The 22,400-nt window shown below is 41.5% G+C and overlaps 1 long non-coding RNA gene across 1 annotated transcript in view; it reads left to right on the top strand.

Moving 5' to 3' along the window:
• Window positions 1–22,400, top strand: part of LOC148113494 (uncharacterized) — a 36,501-nt gene that overhangs the window by 3,378 nt on the left and 10,723 nt on the right. The window contains exon 2 of the long non-coding RNA XR_015734508.1: window positions 4,309–5,039. This is a non-coding gene — a long non-coding RNA (uncharacterized LOC148113494). The remainder of the gene's footprint in view (window positions 1–4,308; window positions 5,040–22,400) is intronic.

Raw genomic sequence — 22,400 nt, 5'->3', positions numbered from 1 at the left:
TATTATACATTATGTATCATATTTGTAATATATTTATAGCATATAACATATAATATACAACAAAAGCAATGCTTAATAAGTTAAAAGATCATATAGGTCTTTCTGCTGGTAAGAATAAAAATTATCAGTTAATTTAATAAAAGTTAATAGAAATTGATACAATTTATTTATCAAAAATATTTTAGGAAGGTCCAAATATGTCACCTGAAGACAGCCACTAAACCTGTAATTGTTCTAATAAGTTCCAAAACTCAATAATGTAAATGAGGAGGGGATGTTTATACATTGGCTATGCCTCTTGTCCAAGAAGATTGGCCTTGATAATTTGCTATTTCTTTATTCTCCATGACCTGGAATTTTGCTAGCACAAAGGCATAATATTTTGGAGAACAACCATTTTTCTACAAGATATATGTTTGCTAGCCTTTTTTCCATTCTCATTGTAGGAATGCTGCTTGCCACAAACAGCATTTCTGACCTTTTGACATACTAAGAGCAGAGGTGAAATGCTCCCGGTTCGGACCGGATCACGTGATCCGGTAGCGATGGCAGCAGGTGGTTCGGAGAACCGGTAGCAAAAATCCCTGCAAAACCACCCCCCCCACTATGCCCAGCTGAGCCGCACGATCATCAGAGGCTTTTTTTTTACTCTTAAAAGCATTTTTTCTACAACTTCTTCCGCCAACAAAATGCTTTTAAAAGTAAAAAAAAAGCCTCTGATGATCGCGTGGCTCAGCTGGGATAGTCAGAGGCTTTTCAAAGCATTTTTTTCTGCAGCCTCTTCTGCCGAAGAGGTGGTTAAAAAAATGCTTTGAAAAGCCTCTGCCGATCAGGCAACACAGCTGGGATTGTCAGAGCCTTTTCAAAGCATTTTTAAAACTACCTCTTCCGCAGAAGAGGTTGCAGAAAAAAATGCTTTAAAAGTCTCTCTGACGATCCCAGCTGAGTTGCCTGATCATCAGAGAGACTTTTCAAAGCATTTTTTAAAAGCCTCTCTGACTTTTAAAAACATATCTGACGATCAGACAACTCAGCTGGGCTCGTCTGAGAGGCTTTTAAAAAAATGTCTCAGCCCCGCTAGGCTGCGGGTGCGGAAACGCAGGGAATACACAAGAGCCAGAGCGGGTGTATCAATCCTGGTTTAATATCTGCAACGCAACAGCTCCTACTCGACACCGGAATGCTATGGCAAATAAAGTCAATGCTGAGGGCGGCTGCTATCCAGCGCCCTTTTATTAGGGTTGCTCTTTTCTTCCGGGTTGGGTGTGCCTCTGCAATTACAGCCAGCGGCAAGGTGTTCTGGTTTGTATCTACTGCTACAGCCTAGTCGCGGGAATATGACGTTGCTCCTCCTTTCGGCGCTGCTGTCGTCCTTTGGTCGTTTTTCATCCGATCCACAACATCCCCACGCAACCCTGCTATACCCGTCACCCGTGAGCAGTAACTCCTATCCGTGGGTCCTAACCCCACCACCGTCACCCGTGCTATCCGTTCCCCTCCACCCCTCATCCAGGGTATCATCCAGGGCTTGGTGTCGAGGGTTGCTTGATGCTCAACAAAATGCTTTGAAAAGCCTCTCTGTTGATCAGGCAACTCAGCTGGGATCATCACAGAGACTTTTAAAGCATTTTTTCCTGCAACCTCTTCAGAGGAAGAGGTGGTTTAAAAAATGCTTTGAAAAGGCTCTGACGATCCCAGCTGTGTTGTGTGATCAGCAGAGGCTTTTCAAAGCATTTTTTTGCATTTGCAAAAAAAGTTTTTTTAAAAAATGTTGGCCACGCCTACCCAGTCACATTACCCACCCCCCTAACCAAACCATGCCCACAGAACCAGTAGTAATTAATTTTACATTTCACCCCTGAATAAGAGTATTAGATAAACCTTCAGCCAAATTACATAAAGAATTTAGGGAGGGTGAACAAATCCAATAAAATTTCCCTGTAAAAATATATCTCATGTATTTAACAAGATACTGGTTCTGCATCTATTAATATTGTAAAGGAGAGAGATGCAGCAAATCCAGGTATAGAATTTATTGAATTAACCTACAGTAAAATAAACTTGAGACCTAATACAGTACATAGAAATGGAATTGCTAATCTTTCTTGGCTAGAACAAGAACACTATGAATTCTAGACCCATTTTAGGCATGAAAGCTGGATGGATGACTTTGGGCCCGTCACTGTCTCTCGGCTGATCTGAAAAAAGCAGACCCAGTACTTGTTGGAAAATAGTAGGAAGGGGGGGGGGAGTGTCAGTAATCAGAGAAAAAATACTTTTCGTTTTAGACATATCCATTACAATTGTTTTGATCTCAAATTGAAATCAGAAAGCAACTGGTTCAATATTGAGAATCAATAGCAGAAAATCTCACCTCACCTCACCACATAGTCTTATACTAAACAAAATTCTTACAAAGATAAAGGGACAAAGTTCCTGCCAGCCAGGGAAAGACAGGTAGCTTCTTCATTTCCAGAAAGAGTCAAGGTTTCTGAAGAGACTGGAAGCAAGGTGAGTCTGAAGTTGGATTAACATGAAGGGTTGCTCCGTGGTCATATTACACTGAGATAAATTACTAAAAACAGCTTACATCTCTGCCCTCATTTCCAGAGACAGACAAAATAAGGCACCATGTTACTGTCAATTATTATTCTATGCCCCAGAGAATCATTTATTCTTCTTTTTATAGCGTATTTTTACCCCATAAAGCCACCTTGGCGGAGCCTCTTCACCGTTTATTGGACAAAAATACGCCATGGTCCTGGGGCGAGGCTGAAAACCGTTCTTTCCGGGCTGTCCAAGACCTACTAACATCCTCTGCTGTCCTGGTACAATATAGTTCTCACCTTCCTCTGGTAATAACAGTGGATGCATCCCCTTTTGGCATCGGTGCCGTCCTTAGCCATAGGTTTCCAAATGGAATAGAAGCACCTATTGCCTATTATTCCCGTACTCTTTTCTCCACGGAACGCAAGTATAGTCAATTAGACAGGGAGGCCCTAGCCGCAGTGGCTTCTGTAAAGAAGTTCCACGATTATATTTATGGCCGCCATTTTGATTTGGTCACTGACCATAAGCCTCTTCTGGGGCTCTTAGCTGGGGACCGTCAGACTCCTTTGATACTTTCCCCCAGGATGTCCCGTTGGACTGAGTTTTTAGCGGCTTATAATTACACCTTAAGATACCACCTGGGTAAGGAGATCGCGCATGCTGATGTGTTGAGCCGCTGTCCGTTGCCCTTGCCCGTGGAGGACCCTGCACCGACCTCTTCTGTCCTCCTTGTAGAGGAGCTGCCCATTCCCTTATCTGCAACCGATGTTGCCACCCACTCGGCAGTTGACCCTTTGTTAGCGCAGGTGCTCGACTGGGTGGCAAGGGGGTGGCCATTGGGACAAGTGGCCGAGCAGTTCAAGCCGTTCCGGCTCAGGCAACACAAACTTTCTGTCCTCCGGGGTTGCCTTTTGTGGGGTCATAGGGTTGTTATTCCCCCAAAATTGCGTAACTCTATTTTGGAGTGTTTGCACGAAGCCCACCCTGGTATCATCAGGATGAAGGGGCTTAGCTGAAGTTATGTGTGGTGGCCAGGGATCAACCAGGATATAACAGATTGGGTAGCAAAATGCCAAACTTGTCAGCTGTCGAGGCCAGCAGCACCATCTGTTCCTCCCAGGGAGTGGGAATTCCCGAGGGCTCCATGGTCGCGGGTCCATCTGGATTTTGCTGGCCCCTTTATGGGCCGCCAGTTCCTTATTGTGGTGGACGCGTATTCAAGGTGGGTCGAGGTGGAAATAATGCCATCCATCACATCAGAGGCCGTCATACGTGTTTTAAATAAATTATTTGCTACACATGGCCTTCCGGATGTTCTGGTGTCTGATAATGGCCCACAACTGACATCCGCCCCATTTCAGATGTTCCTGGCCAGTTTAGGAATCCGCCATGCCCAGATTGCCCCCTATTGTCCCTCCAGTAATGGTTTGGCAGAAAGGGCTGTGAGGTCGACTAAAGAAGCGCTGGCAAGCCTAGGACCACGGGGGTGGCAAGAAAGAGTTTCCACATATTTGCTTTCTCAGCACACAACACCTTGTTCAAGCACTAATCGAAGTCCTGCTGAGATGCTGATGGGCCGCCGATTACGAACAACACTTGACCGTCTGCATCCTTTATACAACTCAGACCGGCCTACAACAGGCTATTTGCCACCTAGGGTGTTTAAAGAGGGGGACCAGGTTTTTGCACGAAACTATGGGGGCGACCCCGTTGGTTGCCGGGACAGATTATACAAGTAATGGGTCCCTGTTCTTACAGGGTCCTGCTCGTTGATGGCAGAACCTGGCGGAGACACGTGGACCAGTTACGGAAACGTGTGTTAGAAAAAACCCGGCAGAGGTCGTGAGTCTGTCACCTACAACAACGCTAATTTCACAAGCAAATGAAAACTTAACGTGGGGCGCCGTGAGGAGCCAGCAGTTGCCCAACTTACCTGAGGTCGAGTCCAAGGTTGGGAAGTCTGTTCCAGGGAACACTCCATCAATTGTACCGTTATCTTCTCCATCCATGCCGGAATCAGCTGCACCTATTATCGAACCTGAACTACGACGGTCCGGACGAACACGCAAGCGCCCGGCGTACCTTAATGATTACACTGGCGTGATCCAGGAGCGGAGGGGTGTTATGTCTAGCAGGGTTTAGTTATAGTTGTAGTGTTGTTATTGGATGAAACCGATGACGTCATGCGCACGGGAGATTCTTTGTTAGCCATTGGCTGGAGTGGTTGAGCTGTTCATATATAAGAGCTGTCAACTGCCATTTCTAGCTGAGCCGTTACAGTTACAGTTATATGGTGAAGCAATAAAGAGTTACAGTTACAATCGTGAGTTGCCTCAGTATATATTGCAACAATTTAACAGAAAGCCTGCAGAAACAATAAGACTGACAGCTGGAGGACAGTTTGAACACAAGGCCATCAGTTATTTCCTCCTCTGAAACTCCTAAAATCAGGCCATATATTCTGGCTAGAAGGCTAAACAAACCCTTAGGTATGTCTTTATGTATATATGTATATATTTTAATGTTTAACTGCCTGATAGCTGAAGCTCTCAGGACAGTTTATGGTAAAAAAATACAAATGAAATTCAAACATATGCAATAATAAGAACATGAAATTTGAAGCAAAGACATCATACAAACCAGGCAGAAGCCAAGTGGTGATTCAAAACTGTTAAAATTCAGTTAAGAAACAATTAAAAGGCAATTAAAAAATTAAAAGCCTAGGAAAATAGAAAGGTCTTCACCTGCTCTGAAATGTTGCTAATGGGGGTACCAGTTGAATATAGATACTGTCCATCTCACTCTCAAAGGTAAGACTGTTTTATGGAACACACTCATTTTATGTCATGAAGTCTGGAATTTTGTTGTTTAAATGTTGCTCACTGTGAAAGGACATGAATGTTCCCAGCAAAAATAACAATAATAGAAAAGTGGAGTTTTTCTATTAAACTTTGAAAACAAAAGTTCAAGGGCAAAATTTGGAAAGCTTGTTTACTCTTGCATTTTTCAGGTGCTTTTGTTATTCCAAAGTATCTCATCTGTTCAAATGTACATGCAATAATGCAAAGACATTTGTACAAGGTCACCTGCTTTGTATGCTTTGGCAATTATAAATTCAGTGCTTTCTTTCACAACTATCCTCATCCTTCACTTTAAAGGTCACATTTAAGTGATTTGAATTTTCTACAAGCTCTTGGAATTTGACTTCAAGGTTGCCACTTGAAAGAAATTATTGTGGATTACTTTGCATCTTGCTTTTTTGTGATACTTAACGTTTTCATTTTATTTGAATGGAGCCCACTCAGTCTTTTTTTTAAATTAGTGACCCTTCTATTAGAAACATCAAATTAGACAAGATAATGCAAAAACCAGGAAGATATGCATTTATTTTTCTAGCAGAGAGTTGCAAAAGCAACAATCTACAAAACATTTAATGTAGAACAGTTCTTCAAAAGAACATTTCTTCAAAAGAAGAAATGTCAGGGATAAACTTATAGCAAAACTTGGGGAGAATGGTCAACTCTGCCTGTATGTTCATAAACTAGCAATGATAGTAGGAAGGACAACCAACTGACAAAACGAATTCAGCATTTTGTCAGTGAGGGCCAGGCACTCAAAATATATTGGTCTGGTTCTCAACAGTCAAAATTGCCCAAGTCAGATAATGAAGCCATATATATCAAAAATAACTACAGCTAATTCAATTAACATCCCATTTCAGGTAGTACAAGCCAGACATTACTCCAGTTCATTAAAAATACATTTTACGTCAAGATTCTTTAGAACTTTCCATACAATCTGTTGTAAGGGTTCAATTGTTCAATTAATTGAAATATGTTTTGTGGGGCCAAAATATATAGAGATACTAAATTCTGAATTAACATTGATTCTGGTAGCATAATTATTCAGGATGCTGTTACTTCTAAAGATACATCTCTATATTATGAAAACATTTTCACAAAAATGAAACAGGCTCTAAAATACAATGATGAAAAATTGTAGATCACAAATGTTATGAAGAAAAGAAAAGAATTTTAAGTGTGGGAAATGGCAGAATCAAGCATAAAAAATGGGAACCTGCCACAAATTGTCATTGACCAAACAATTCTTTCCGCCAGCAGTGCCCTTCTTTAATTCCCTCCTCCATTGTCAGTGACCCTCACCCATATGCAAAAACATGCTAGCATTTTATAGCCCTTAAACATGCAAAATTGTAATGGGTTGTTTGTATTTTTTTTCATAAATATTTGCTATGCTTCTTTTTTTCCAAGACTATCTGTGCTTGTCCACAAAAGGATTCATGCCTGAAGGACTTCTCTACTAATAAACATGAGTAGAAACTGTTTCAACTTAGAAAAGGTTAATGAAAGCCTTCCTGGCAAATCACTTAGGAAAGGGTAATTACTAATAAGCAATAAGGCTGAACCTCTGGCCAATTTTAGTCTGACCAGGTGGGAGTTTTTAGTTCTCCAATTTGACCATGGATTTTTTCCTGCAGTCTAGCCCAGGAAAAATAGGAAGGAAAGGCAACTGTTTGTGTATTTCTGCTCAAGAGACAGAAATGAGAACCTTAATATAATTTGTACTACTTTTGAAACACCAATACCTTGTTCTACTGCACAGACTTTAAAAACATGTTTAAACCATTACCCTAATATAAAATAGAATTCTTTATTGGCCAAGTGTGATTGGACACACAAGGAATTTGTCTTTGGTGCATATGCTCTCAGTGTACATAAAAAGAAAAGATACATTCGTCAAGAATCATAAGGTATAGTACTTAATGATAGTCATAGGGTACAAATAAGCAATCAAATCACGCTAGGAAACAATCAGTATAAATCGTAAGGATACAAGCAACAAAGTTATAGTCATACAGTCATAAGTGGGAAGAGATGGGTGATAGGAACGATGAGAAGGTTAATAGTAATGCAGACTTAGTAAATAGTTTTGACAGTGTTGAGGGAATTATTTGTTTAGCAGGGTGATGGTGTTCGGGAAAAAACTGTTCTTGTGTCTAGTTGTTCTGATGTGCAGTGCTCTATAGCATCGTTTTGAGGGTAGAAGTTGAAACAATTTATGTCCAGGATGTGAGGGGTCTGGAAATATTTTTATAGCACTCTTTTTGACTCGTGCAGTATACAGGTCCTCAATGGAAGGCAGGTTGGTAACAATTGTTTTTTATGGCCTTGGAGGTAAGGAGCGTCGGCATTCCTGGGGCTTGGCTTGGGGGGCCAGCAGGTGGGAGAGGTTTGCCCCAACTCTGGCCAGGATGAAGCACCACCCCCAGCCCACCACTGAGAACAAGCCAGCACAGCCCCCCTCTTATTCCTTGGCAGTGCCTTCCGCCCAGAGCTCATGAATGCACTGGGAAGATGAACTTCTGGTTTCCAGCATGCGCATGCACACTGGCCAGCTGGTCTTTGTGCTCACGCATGCCAGACACCAGTAGACTAGGTGGTGGAAACCAGAAGATCATCTTCCTGGCGGGCACATCAGGGGTGGGTTCTAATTTTTTTTACTACCAGTTCTGTGGGTGTGGCTTATTTTGTGGGTGTGGCTTGGAGGTCATGTGACTAGGTGGGCGTGGCTAGCTGGTCAGAGTCATTTCTAGAAGGTCCTTGCACTTACGACCAGTCCTCGCACTTACGACCCGACTCATTTGTTTTCTTTTAACACTGATCAGCTGTAGGATGGCCCTTTGAAGCCCCGCGGCAAGAGTTTAAACAGTTTTTTTCCCTCTAGTCATCAGCTGGGACTCAGGAGGCAGCAATAGATTGGGGGTGGGACCAAATAAAAGGTAAGAATAACATGGAGGATGGGGGGGAGGGCGGGGGGGGGTTCGGTGATGTCATATCGTCACTGCTACTGGCTCGGCCGAACCGGACCAAACCGGGAGGAACCCACCACTGGCGCACATGCGCTCTGGGTGGTAGCTCTTTCAGTTTCTGGTGCTCCCGCATGCGTGAATACCAGCTAACCGGTGTGCCGGAACCCAGAAGAGCAACAGGCGACTGCTCGCGTGCCCGGAGAAATGGCTCTGTGTGCCACTCTGGCATGTGTGCCATAGGTTTGCCATCCTGGCTGTATACTGTCACCTTGCCTATTTAATTTATATGCAGAGCACATCATGAGAAAGGTGGGGCTAGATGAATCACAAATTGGAATTAAGATTGCCGGGAGAAATATCAACAACCTCAGATATGCAGATGATACCACTCTAATGGCAGAAAGTGAAGAGGAACTAAAGAGCCTCTTGAGGTGGGTGAAGGAGGAGAGTGCAAAAGTTGGCTTGAAACTCAACATTAAGAAAACTAAGATCATAGCATCTGGCCCTCTCAATTCCTGGCAAATAGATGGGGAAGAAATGGATGTAGTGACAGATTTTATTTTCCTGGGCTCCAAGATCACCACAGATGGGGACTACAGCCAAGAAATTAATGCTTGCTCCTAGGGAGGAAAGCTATGGCAAATTTAGACAGCATACTAAAAAGCAGAGACATCACCCTGCCAACAAAAATGCATATAGTCAAGGCTATGGTTTCCCCAGTTGCAATGTATGGCTTGAAAGTTGGACCATAAGGAAGGCTGAGTGCCAAAGAATTGAGGCCTTTGAACTGTGGTGCTGGAGAAGACTCCTGTGAGTCCCTTGGACTGTAAGGCGATCAAACTGGTCAGTCCTAGAGGAGATCAACCCTGACTGTTCTTTAGAAGGCCAGATTCTGAAGATGAAACTCAAATACTTTGGCTACCTAGTGAGAAGGAAGGACTCACTGGAGAAGTGCCTAACGCTGGGAATGATTGAGGGCAAAAGAAGAATGGGACAACAGAGAATGTGGTGGCTGGATGGAGTCACTGAAGCAGTAGGAGTAAGCTTAAATGGACTCTGGGGGATGGTAGAGGACAGGAAGGCCTGGAGGAACATTGTCCATGGGGTCGCGATGGGTCAGACACGACTTCACGACTAACAACAACAACAACAACAAAGAGTGACTGGTCCAAGGTCACCCAGGTGGCTTTGTGCCTTAGGTGGGACTAAAAATCCCTGGCATGTATCAATTTGATTGCTTGTAGACCCGTTGTGATGTTGTCCCCAATTCAGGTTTGAGCCTGGTGCTGAAGCCAATGAAGAACATCAGAAATGAGGTGCAGGTTTTGTTTCATTTTATTGAAAGTCTTCAGCAAAAGGGGTCCCAGCCAGCAAAATGCCAGGACCCAGAACAAAGGATTAAGACAGATTTATACAATTTCACTAAAGCAGAAGGCGGGATAAGGCAGGATATATGTCTAATAAACATTTTAGTAATGATCTAACAATTGTCCTATTAGCCTCTAGCTGTCCCTATTCCTAAGCCTTGGCTAGTGAATGCTCCAGGAGTTATCTAATACACATTCTATTTACTCCAGGCCATCCTTATTCCTACTTTCTAGCTGAGTTATGCAAGATGTCTCTTTGTTTCTTTTATAATCTTTCTAACCACCCATGCTTGTTACAAGCATTACATGTGCATATTCCCTGTGATTAAGCATTCTTTGTTCTTGCCAGACAGACTCCACAGTTACAAGCTTCCTGGTCTTCTTTCAAGTGTATGCCTTAGTTTTAGCAGACAGCCCATCAGTGGCCTACAGGCACCATGTTACCTATATATTTTTACAGAGGTTAACTATATATGAGAATTTTTATTCTTAAAGAAGTATATATCATGAAGTCAATAGTTGCCTTCATTCTGGTCCCCCTTTCCACCATGGATCCTGCCAGTAAATTCACTTCCATGTCTACAGCACAAAAAGGATGTTATGAATACACAGGCTGCTCAGATCTGAATTAATGAATGGAACTAGTGCAAATACTTAGTCCACTGTGATTTTGCTTACTTCGTAATTGTTCCAGAGGTGTTTGTCAGACAATGTTCCTGGGGATTGTGCCTTTTAAAATCAGCTAAACAGAAAAAAGTATATTCCTTCCCTCGGAGAGTTGTTCTCAGCACAAGACAGTCTTTTTCCTGTTCAATGAGGGCGATTTGTATTAGATTCAGATAAGGCTATTTTGTGAATGCAAATATGAATATAAGAGGGGAAACAGATAATACAGCTTTCTTCTGATGGTTATGTAGTTAAGGTTACTACAAATACTTTTTCATTTATGAAAAAGAAGTAAAAAACTGCATAGATAGTATCTTACCATACAAATACCTTTGCAATGCTTCAGCTATAAATAGACTCTTGATCATAAATAAATTAGATATATAGAGTTACAAAGGAGAGGCATGAAGAATACACACCCACACACCCACACACCCACACACATATATATTACAAAGAGCTTTTCCATCATGTGATTTATTATGGTAAGTCAATAGGTGTCATCCATTTTGTCAAGTTCTCATGATTTAAAAGCAACAGCAAACATACAATTTCAAAGAAGATGGATTTTCAGAAAAAAATCAATGAAAGAATTTGTGTATTTTAAATATTGGACCCCTGAAGAGATAATTTGCCTGCAGTGTCTCATGCCTTTAAATGAGAAATAAAACACAGAGACATCTCCTACCAGTTCCCAAATCAAAAACATTAAACTGATTCTTAAATCCAATGTTCAGGTAGCTGAAAATGAAATTTAAGATTATATTTTTCTCACTCAAAGCCAGCTGCAGACTGAGATATTTTTGTCAAAAACCAAGGAAAAGGGCTGAATACAAAAGATTCAAAGTTAACTTGCTAGTACTTTCAGTAAATCTGCTAGTAAACCTGAGAAAAATTTGTGTTGAACTCCAGACTACCCTGTGATTCAGCAAACCTGAGCTTAATCCCAAGTCATGTGGCTTTCTAATCTCCACTGGCTTCCTTAAAACTTCTACAAATCCTCCCTTTTCCTCTCCACTTAGTAAAGTCATGTAAAATTGAGGAACCACATCAAAGCTGCAAAAACCTAAAAGACATTAGATGATAATAAAGATTATCTTTCTCAGCCCAGACATAAATGCCTGACGTAAAACTGGTCTCAACTCTATGCTAGTAAACTTATCCGTGTACTTTTGTACTCCTGTGATACTATCTACATTTGCGTATGTTAAATGACAATTCCATATTAAGAGCATGAACCTCATACTTATGGGTCTCTCTCTGGTATGACTGAAACGGAAGACTGAATATTTTTGTTTCCAGTTCATTGCACTTCTCAATGGATGGGTTCAAACAATATGTTTACCCCACTGTTATCAGATCTGGGATGCTTCATCCACTGAACATTAGATGGCAGCAAAGCTGTGAAGTGTCTTTTGCTGCTATCTAGAGCAGGGGTCCCCTACCCCAGGCCCTGGCCCCCTACTACACCACAGCCTGTTCAGAACTAGGCCATGGAAGCACCCGCTGCTCATGTGGAACCATTCTCTCTCTCCTCCATCTCCACTGGTCCACAAAGCCAGAAAGATTGAGTCCATTGATCTAGAGGTCATCCCAATACCTGCATTCTAGATTTGTTACTGCAACTAATGCTACACCCAGGTTAAGTAAATATAATTGTTGAATAGCATTTAGCTTGGCTTAATCATTATGGCTGAAATTAAATAATGAGAACTAGTCCTAATTATGTTTACTATCCTTGGATAAGACATAATAGGTATTCAGATGCACACTTTCAAATGTAATGAAAGCTATTAAACTATTGAACTTTTCTTAAGAACTATGCTTTTTTGCTATGTTTAGCCATGTTGGTCATATGTTCCATTCTGTTCCACTGTTTTTTCCTATACTTTTAATTGTTAATATCCACATTATATGGGGAGTGGAATCTGCTTTGACATTCTAGAAATAATATCCAATAAGACTGATCCATGGTTTGGTTCCTTATCCAATTCTGCATATATTTGAATAGATTAGGGAAAGAATTTCACTTGTTTTATAGAAAGTGAATAACATGGATGCAATATAAGTTTTATTTTTTTTAAAAAATATCCATGATCACTTCCTTGTTGTCATTATGCAAGTTCTTAAAGGCTGAGTATCAACAGCAATGATGCCTTACCTTGCAGTGGAAATAATTGGAATTGCAAATCTTGTTAAGAATGGAATGGTGTCGACTTCCGGTCTGGCTTCCGTCGCCACCAGACGGTCCTCCGTGACCGCCAGCCCCGTTGCCTGTAAAGAGCCGCCTTTACATCTGAAAGGCGGCTCGAAAAACTCCATTTCCTGATGGAAATGTGAGTCAGAGCAGGCGAGGGCAGGTAGAGCCCTCTGTGAAGTCCCCAGAGTTTTTTTTTACTCTTGGGGACGAGCAGATTGTGGCTCCCTATTTTCCCTCGCCACTGCTCCGGGCTTCAGGAGAACTCTGCCTTTTTGCAGAGCCAGGCGCTGGGACTGGACCAACTAATAAAACTAACAGATGGTTTAGTTAAAGAGAGCGAGATTTGAACCTGGGACCCTAAATCGCAAGTATTTTTAATGATTTTATAAGTGTTTCTAACTGAGGGGGAAAAAAAGTTTAAAATGGCGACTGCTGAGGCTTGAGAAGAAAGCTGAAAGTGAGAGTCCTTCCGTAATAAGCTGCAAAGTAGTGAAATACACAGTGCTGGATACAAATATCAAATTATTAGAGTCTAAAATGGAGGAAGTTGATGATAAGATTTATAATTTGGACAATAAAATACAAAGAATTGAAAATGATTTGATAAATATTCAAGACAATAGTTTAGAAGTAAAGTCCAAAAAGGAAGCTGGTCACGAGACCTACAATGCAGAAGATATAAAGCAAGGGATTGAAAGAGAAGTGGTAATGATGCAATACAGGCTCACAGAATTTGCGGTCAGAATGAGAGGATTACAGGAAAATAATAGAGATGATCTAAGAAAAATATCTGCTCAAGTTCTGGCTGGGATTTTAAAGGTTCATCCTGAGGAGGTATCTTGTAAAATTGACAAGGCCTATAGAGTAAATTCTTGGATTGCAAAGCAAAGGCAACTGCCTAGAGATGTGGTGATTTACTTCACAGATAAAGAAATAAGAAATGACATTGTGCAAAAATCCTTTAATTCTACTCCACAACTGTATGGAAGAAAGATCTGGATATATAAAGAATTGCCGCCTAAGATGTTAAAAGATAGAAAGAAATTTGGACTTTTGGTGACTGAGCTAAAAAAACAAAATATCTCATTCAGGTGGGACGTTCTAGTTGGTATAATACTGAGATATCAAGGAGAAAGATATCAGCTAGATACTGTTGAAAAAGCGGAAGAATTTTACTACAAGGTTCTCAAAAAGCAAAATCAACAAGAGATAGAAATTCAAGATAAGCAGAAGGAGGTGGAAGTAACGAAGAAACAACAAGTTACAGAGGTCTCTATAGGTGAGCCGCTTCTGAATTCTCCTTCAGAGGTCTCAGCTGGACTATTTAATACAAGAGAGGCGGCTTTGGATTCTAATGTAATGACTTATCAAGTTACAAACCAGCACGGAAATCAATCAGTTGATATACAATTTATAGAACCAGAATGGAGATTTATGCCACAAAAGCAAAACCAACAAGATCAAGTTATAGATCAGCATGAAAACCAAATAGTTAATATACAATTTACAGAAAGGAAATCAGGATTGAGATCCAACCCACAAAAAGTCAAGAAAAGAAGAAGCAGGTCTCATAAAAACAAAAACTTTTAAACTAAACAACAGTGTCATGCCAGTTATTTAAGAGATGATTGAATATATGAAAAGATAATTGGCAAAGTATTGGTTTATATTATCCTAAGGAGAATGACAGACCTCTGCAGTGCTGTATTTTTGGGATGTGAAAAGGGCCTTAAACTGAATGGATTGGAACTATCTTTTTTTGGATTCTTTGATAAATATACTACGTTTATCTTGAGCCACAAGGCAAGAGTGTTATGGAATTGGGGCACGCAGATGATCTGGCTGTTACCCTATTACGGTGGTTGGAATTAATAATTTGGATAAAAGACACCTCTACAGACACTATATGGAATACAAATATAAAGTCACTCGGGTGGTTGTTTTTTTTTCTTTTTTTTGAAGATATTTGCTATTGATGAGGGCAGATGGTAATGGAAGATACCGAACATACTGTTGAAATTAGGATGTGATGTTACCCTAACATGGGTGATGGAGTTTACAGTCCAGCTGAAAGACATTGCAGAAGATATTATATGGATTACAAGCCTAAAGTCTTTTTAAAAGGATTTTATTTACATAAGGGAATATTTTTTAGTGGAGTGGGCAGAAGAATAAAGATACTAAGAATTATTAAGTATGGTAGTCTTGTAGGAAAGTGGGTGGAGACAGGTTAGTTTATTGATTTATTGATTGTTTAGTTTAAGAAAAGGGATATTATGTTTAGATATAAATATATGTAAAAGATTTGAGTTAGGAGATATAACGATGGGGGTGAAGGAAATGGGTAGACTATGAATTGAATAAATGTTAAATTAGAATTTATTATATAGTTTTATAGCGGAAGGCTTTGAAATGTTATATTAATATACATAAAAGATTTGATTTAAGAGATATATGTATGGGGGTTAGAAAAAGGGTAGATTATGAGCAGAAATCGCTAAACTGGGAGATATAATAATATTATTATGCTAAATTAGGAGTTATTATATAATGTTATAATAGAATGTTATTTTGAAATGTATAGTATAAGGGGGATATGATAATATTATTAGAAAGAAAGGGTCAGCATATGGGGATGGAGTAAGGGGATGGTAAAGTATTATATAATCTGTTATGAACTTGGGTTTTATTATGAAGAAGTCACAGGGGGAGGAGAGGGGGAGGGGGGTTAGGGAGGAGGGGGAAAAAAGGGGGAAAAATTTGTATTTGAAAAACTTTTTCAATAAAAAAAAAGAATGGAATGGTGTCATCAGAGATAAGTATTTGTCATTCTGTAAACTCAGAGCTGTCAGTAGTCCATCATTTTTAAGTGCAGGATATACTGACAGGAAGCATGCACTGGAAAAGAGCGAAGAGTTTTCCAAACATTCTCATTCAAACACTTCTGTTCAACGTGTGGACTGACTACAAGAACTTAGAAGCCTTAAGGACCCCAAGGAAGCTGTCCTCCAAGCAAGTGTGATGGGCCCAGTACTTTAATTAGCTCAATTTTACCCTTTGATACTTGCCAGGGGGAAAGAATTTTCTCGCTGATGCACTCTCTCTTGGATGCCCCAATACAAAAGCATCTGAGAGGAAATAGTTAACTCCATCATTCCCTCCCAGTAACTGGCAGTGCAGGTCTCAGCAAAGTGGCAGTGGCTAACCACTCCTCAGCCAGCCAACAGCATGCTTACACAATAGCTAAAACAAGCCCTAAAGGAAGATGAATGGCTTAAAGACTACAAAGCCGACCTGACAATGAGGGAGGACCTGACATGGAAGGGAGACAAACTGTATGTTCCAGCAGCCAAAGGACCCAGATCCTACAAAGGAGTCAAGACATAAAGCCAGCTGGACACTTTGTGTTTGTAAAAACCCTTCACTTGGCAAAAAGACAGTTCTGGTGGCCTAAAATGAGGAAAGAAATAGAAAACTATGTAAACAGCTGCCCAGTGTGTCCATGAAGCAGTTGCCAGGGAAAACTCCTGGGTTGCTACAGCCAGTGGCCAACCCTAACAGACCACGGGAGGAAATCGCTATGGATTTCATGGTGGAATTACCGGAGAGTAATGAGAGGACTGTCATTTGGACAGTGGTTGACCTGTTTTCAAAGCAAGCGCACTTCATCACATGTCTGAAGCTTTCTTCAATCCAAAGTCTGGCCAAAATATTCATGTAGCACATCTACCAGCTGCATGGAGTGCCAAGGTGCATCATTTCAGACCAAGGGGGAGGGGGGTGCAGTTTACAGCAAAGTTCTGGCAGGAGTTCATAAAGCAGGTAAGGTCATCTTAGGGACTTAGTTCGGATTCCAAGCACAAATGGGTTGGTAGAATGAACTAACACAATAGTGGAGCAATACCTATGTTGTTATGTAAACTATCAGTAAACCAACTGGGCGGACCTCCTACCTTTTACAGAAGTGGCTTATAATAACTCGGTGCATAGTAGCACTGGATTCACCCCTTTTAAAGTGACCATGGGAGCTGAGTTTATGCCAATGCCAGAGTTCCCGAGGAAACCTCTTCCCTCAGTAACAGTAGCTGAATGTATGGATAAATTGAAAGCTGCTTGGGGAAATGTGCAGAAATCAATAAATAAAACCAGGGAGTCACAAAAGAGACAGGCAGGTCAGAAAAGAGCCCCTCAGAAGTAGTTCAGGTTTATCAGGTTGGGGAGAAACTTCATCTGTCTACAAAATACTTGGAGCTCAACCAGCTTTGTAAGAAACTGGGTCCCAAGCACATAGGTCCATTCCCCATCATGTGTATAATAAATCCAGGGGAGGCTTCAGACAGGTCCACCCAGTGTTCCACTGTAGCTTATTGAAGCCCTTCCAAGGCTTCAAGCTAAGACCAGTCAAGGAGAAGTGTCTGCCTCCTGTGATGGTAGTGGTGGTGAAACACTATGAGATAAAGAGGATACTGGACTCAAGATACTTTAAGGGGAAATTACAATATTTAGTGCAGTGGAAAGAGTATCTCTCAGCTGATGCAGAGTGTGTAGGTGCCCACAATGTCAGTGCAGATGAATTAGTAAGAAGATTCTATGCAAAATACCCTCAGAGACCAAAGAGAATAGTGAAGGCTAAGACCACCTAAATGATAACAATTAATCTATGCTTAATATTTTCCAGGTGCCCTTTTCCTTCAGAGAGCCAGCATGTCAAGATTGAACTGCTTTGCTTCTTTCAAACCTTAATGCTTTTAAACTTGTCAATGAACTGGGGGGAGGGAAGGGGGAAATGGAATGGGAAGAGTGTGAGAGACATGGAAACCATCAAGGTCACCACTGCACATGGACAGTTGGTATTTAGATACTGAGGTAACCTAAAATGCATTGTCATTTGTAGGAAATATGAATTGATTACATTTTCAGTAGCACATGAAATTGCCAAGAAAAAGTAAGAATCTATTCATCATGAATTGGGAAAGATGTCCTCATAAACACCCAAAACATTTTTATGATGTGATTGTTAATGCAATTACTTTGAAGGAAAGTATAGAACTGAGAGTTCAGAAACATTTATAGTGTTCTAATATAGTTTATTATTGTTATGAATTCAAAAAACAGAATCGAAGAGAGGCCTTAATGAAACAGCAGGCCAGCATAGGAAACAGGTGGATTTACTTATTAAAGTCAACTTGTGATTAGTGCAGCATTTAAAAGATATTGCAAAGTGTGGATCTATGTTTCCTGGGATTAGACTTTTGGTTGAAACTGTGTCAATAATTTCTAGGAGTACAATTGAATATTGTCCTCTTATTTAACACTAGTTTTACATCCACAAACATTGTACATGTAAAAGTTTCATGCAATGGTGGGATTCAGCTGGTTTGCACCGGTTCAGGTGAACCAGTTAAATTACCCACCCCCGCTATCAAAATGGATCCTGGGCACTGCACTGCAATGGAAAAATAGGCAACAGAGTGGCCAGCATGAAGGAAGGAGAAGGCAGCTTTCCCTCTTTCTTCTCCCTGCTCCTCTTCCTTCCCTTGTGTCAGCCGCTCCATTGTCTGTATCTCCATTGTAGTGCAGCGCAGTGCCCAAAATCCACTTTGATAGCAGGTGTGTGTGTTATAATTTGCCTGGCCAAACTAATCCCACTGTCTTCCCTACATTGGCCCAGCTTCGATCAGGACCATCCTGGTAGGGGTGGGGTGGGAAACCGAGCAGTGCTGAAATCAGCTGAAGGCACATTGGCTACCCTGCCCCCTGCCTTGTCTCACTTCATCCCATGGGATGAGCCTCCTGCTCCCTGCCCCACCCACTGGAGACCGCTGGATTCCCTCCCCAACCCCGCCTGGCCCCCACCTGGACCACCCACTTGAGCGACATCAAGCTGGCTACACCCAGTCAGCTGTGACCATCCCAGCCACACCCCTCCTCTCCCCCAGCCCCTGGAGGACAACCACAATGCTGATCTGGCCCTCAATGAAACCGAGTTTGACAACCCTGCCCTACAGCATCGTCAGGAGGAATAATTATATAGGACAAATCTGAAATTCCCTCTTCATGAGTGGATGATCCTATTAATTCAGAAGCTCTTTAAATCACAGGCCCCCAATGCATTTTGTACTTCCAGCTCTATGATTTCTGTCAATTTTTCCTTATTGCAATTTTTGGGCGACCTCCTACCCTTTGGAATGAATGGTGGTGAGAGTATTTGGAATGTTTTAGTGGGATACTGTAATTTCATTTCTGCACCATGGAATGGAAGCGTATGTGTTCAATGAATGATTAGCAGAGTGATATGAAAACTGATGCCTGCTGCTGTAACCCTAGTTTCACGGAAAAAACACCAGGAAAACTTGTTTAATAGCATAGGTTCAGTTGTTGATTTACAGTGAAGACTTTTAAGGATTGTGTGACATATATCGAGTTGTTAAGAATGGTATTACAGTTAACAGTACATTTGTCCAGGAAGTTAGAATGAAGGAAACTTCTCCTGATTGAACTAGATCTATTGAAATAAAATTATTTCTCAGTAATTGTCAGGTATGCTTCCTTCAGTATCCAGGAAAGAAAACCCCAAACTCAAGCATTTTGAAGAATCTGGTACTTTTACTGAATATGAAAAGATTAACATCCCAGTGAAAAGCTGGAAGTGATCAAAACGCGCGAAATGCATCTACTAAGCTTCTTCCCCCCCTCGTGTTTATAGTTTCTCAGCCAATCTAAAGGTCTTCCAAAGATCAGGTGGCAACACGTCTGGCAGCGTCATCCATCAGGAATGTCAAGACAGTTGGTCGGCCATCCCCTTCTGAAATGTAGTTTCGATTTCCCTAAAGTACCCTCCTACAAAGACAAACCCCCTCCTGCTCTCTTCCCCCCCTCTGCTCCATACCTAATCCCTCCCCGTTTCTTTTGGCAGCTAAAGCAGGAAAGCTGATGCTGACATTCGGCCCCTCTTGCAGAAGAGACGTTAGTCCTAATTAAAAGGAAAAAGAGAAAGAGAAACAGAATATATACAATGATCAAGGTTTATCAGGGTATTTGGCATAGAACTGTTGAACTTTCTTGGGAGCTCGGACATCCCGTTTATTTACCCATTCAGCCTGAGATAGTGGAAAATGTTTCCAGGCAATCAGATATTGGATTTTACCATGGTGTTTTCTAGAGTCCAAGATTTCCTTAACCTCAAAATGTTGCTCCCCTTCTACTAGGATGGGAATTGGAGGGTTGCTATGATCAACCCTTAGGGGAGATGAGTGTTCAGGTTTCAATAAACTAACATGAAATACAGGATGTATTCGTCTCAAAGTTTTTGGTAATTTTAATTCAACTGTCACTGGATTTATCAGTCTGATCACACGGAATGGTCCTACATACTTAGGCCCCAGCTTTTTAGACCTCTGGGTGGTTTGTAAGTATTTGGTAGACAAATAAACTTTATCCCCCACTTTGTAAATGTGAGCTGGGGACCTTTTCTTATCGGCTTGTGCCTTATGAGCTCGGTGTGCCTCATCTAATGCCTTCCGAGTCACTGTCCAGGTGCTCCTTAATTGTTCTATCCAGTCTATCAAAGAGGGATTTTGGGGATCCTCTTGAGGTAACTCGGGAATGGGTACAAAATCCTGGCCTGATGCAACCTTAAAAGGGGTGAATCCGGTGCTACTATGCACAGAATTGTTATACGCCACTTCTGCAAATGGCAACAAGTCTACCCAATTGTCCTGTTGGTAATTCACGTAACATCTAAGGTATTGTTTGAGTACCCCATTGGTTCTTTCACAAGCACCATTTGTCTGAGGGTGGTGACTGGAACTCAACCCCTGTGTGGAGCCTATCAATCTTAAAAATTCTCTCCAGAAACTGGAAGTAAATTGCACACCCCTATCAGAAATTATTCTTTTCGGAGACCCATGTAGTCGGTAAATCTGCCGAATAAACAACTTTGCGAGGGTTTTTGCTGAAGGGATCTTTGAGCAAGGTATGAAATGTACTTGTTTAGAAAACAAATCAGTTACTACCCAAATGACAGTGCAGCCCTCACTATCGGGTAAGTCCACCACAAAATCCATAGATATTTCCTTCCATGGGGCATTCGGTCTAGCCACACTTTGCAGTAATCCAGGGGATTTTCCTGGAGGTCTTTTAGCCGAGGCACATACTGGACAGCTAGCCACATATGTCTGTATGTCCTTTTTTAGTGCAGGCCACAAAAACTGTCTCTTAACAAGATGTAAAGTTTTGACAAACGCAAAGTGTCCTGCGGCTTTGGCATCATGCGCATATTTCAATACGGTTGGTCTTAATGTGGTCGGAACATACAATTTCGATCCAACCCAAGCTAGTCCATCGCGAAGTGTGCATTCATTCGAGTGGAGTTTAAACCACTCGTCAACTTTTAGTGCTTCTCGTAACTTTTCGAGTAAATCCCCTGAGAGTTCTGGATCGGTTTTACTCTGCGCTCTGGTAGTGACGGGTGTTGCCAATTGCGTTAAGGGGATCATTGGTTGAACCAGTTCCTTCTTTATGCTGTTGTACTGTGGCAATCTGGAAAGTGCGTCTGCCATGAAATTTTTTCCCCCAGGAAGGTAACGTAAAGTGAAATTGAAACGCTTGAAATGTTGGGCCCAGCGTGCCTGTTTGGGTGACAATTTGCGTGGTGTTTTTAATGCTTCTAGATTCTTATGGTCAGTCCACACCTCGAAAGGATGTTTTGCCCCCTCCAAAAATTGTCTCCATGTTAACAGCGCCCATCTAACTGCAAACGCTTCCTTCTCCCATATGGCCCATCTCCTTTCTGTTTCAGATAGTTTACGGGATGTGTAAGCACAGGGTTGTAATATTCCATTCTCATTCTTTTGCAAGAGTATCGCTCCTACGGCAACGTCGCTAGCATCCGCTTGTATTACAAAAGGTTGTTCTATGTCGGGGTGTTTGAGCACAGGTTCAGCTGCAAACAGCCGTTTCAGTTTTTCGAAAGCGGCCTGACAGTCCATAGTCCATTCTAGTGGTTTCGAGGGTTTGGGTTTTATTTCCCCTTTTGTTTTGAGCAAGTTTGTAATTGGCAGTGCGATTTTTGCGAAAGAGGGGATAAATTGTCTATAAAAGTTAGCAAACCCTAAGAAACTCTGTAACTGTTTACGGGTGCGCGGTGCGGCCCATTCCATTACTGCCCGGACCTTTTCCGGGTCCATCTCTATTCCCTCATGCGATATACGATATCCAAGATAGTCGATTTTGTCTTGATGGAATTCACATTTAGAAAGTTTGGCATAGAGTTCAGCTGCTCTGAGTTTATTCAAGACCGCTCGAACCAATCTTATATGGTCGGCCATGTTGTCAGAATAAATTAGAATATCGTCCAAATAGACCAACACCCCCTTATATAGATGCTCATGCAACACTTCGTTGATCAACTGCATGAATACGGCCGGGGCCCCCTGTAGTCCAAAAGGGAGTACTCTAAATTGGAAACACCCCAGTGGGCAATTAAATGCTGTCTTCCATTCATCTCCCTCTTTTATTCTCACTCGGTAGTATGCCTCTCTTAAATCAAGTTTGGTAAAAAAATTTCCCTTTCCTAAATGGGCCAACATGTCATTCATAAGTGGGAGGGGATAGACATTTTCCACGCAAATGGCGTTCATGTTTCTATAATCAACAACTAATCTGAAGGATCCATCTTTCTTTTCGCGGAACATTACTGGCGCTGCTACCTTGGGTTTGGCTCGTTCGATAAATCCCCGTTCTAAGTTTTTGTCAATAAAATTTCGCAATTCCTCCAATTCTCGAG

Source organism: Pantherophis guttatus, chromosome 5 (genome assembly GCF_059756535.1).
Source record: "Pantherophis guttatus breed Tessera chromosome 5, ASM5975653v1, whole genome shotgun sequence".
Classification (NCBI taxonomy): Eukaryota; Metazoa; Chordata; class Lepidosauria; order Squamata; family Colubridae; genus Pantherophis; species Pantherophis guttatus.
Note: the sequence above shows the minus strand (reverse complement) of the source record. Positions and strands in the feature narration are given on the sequence as shown.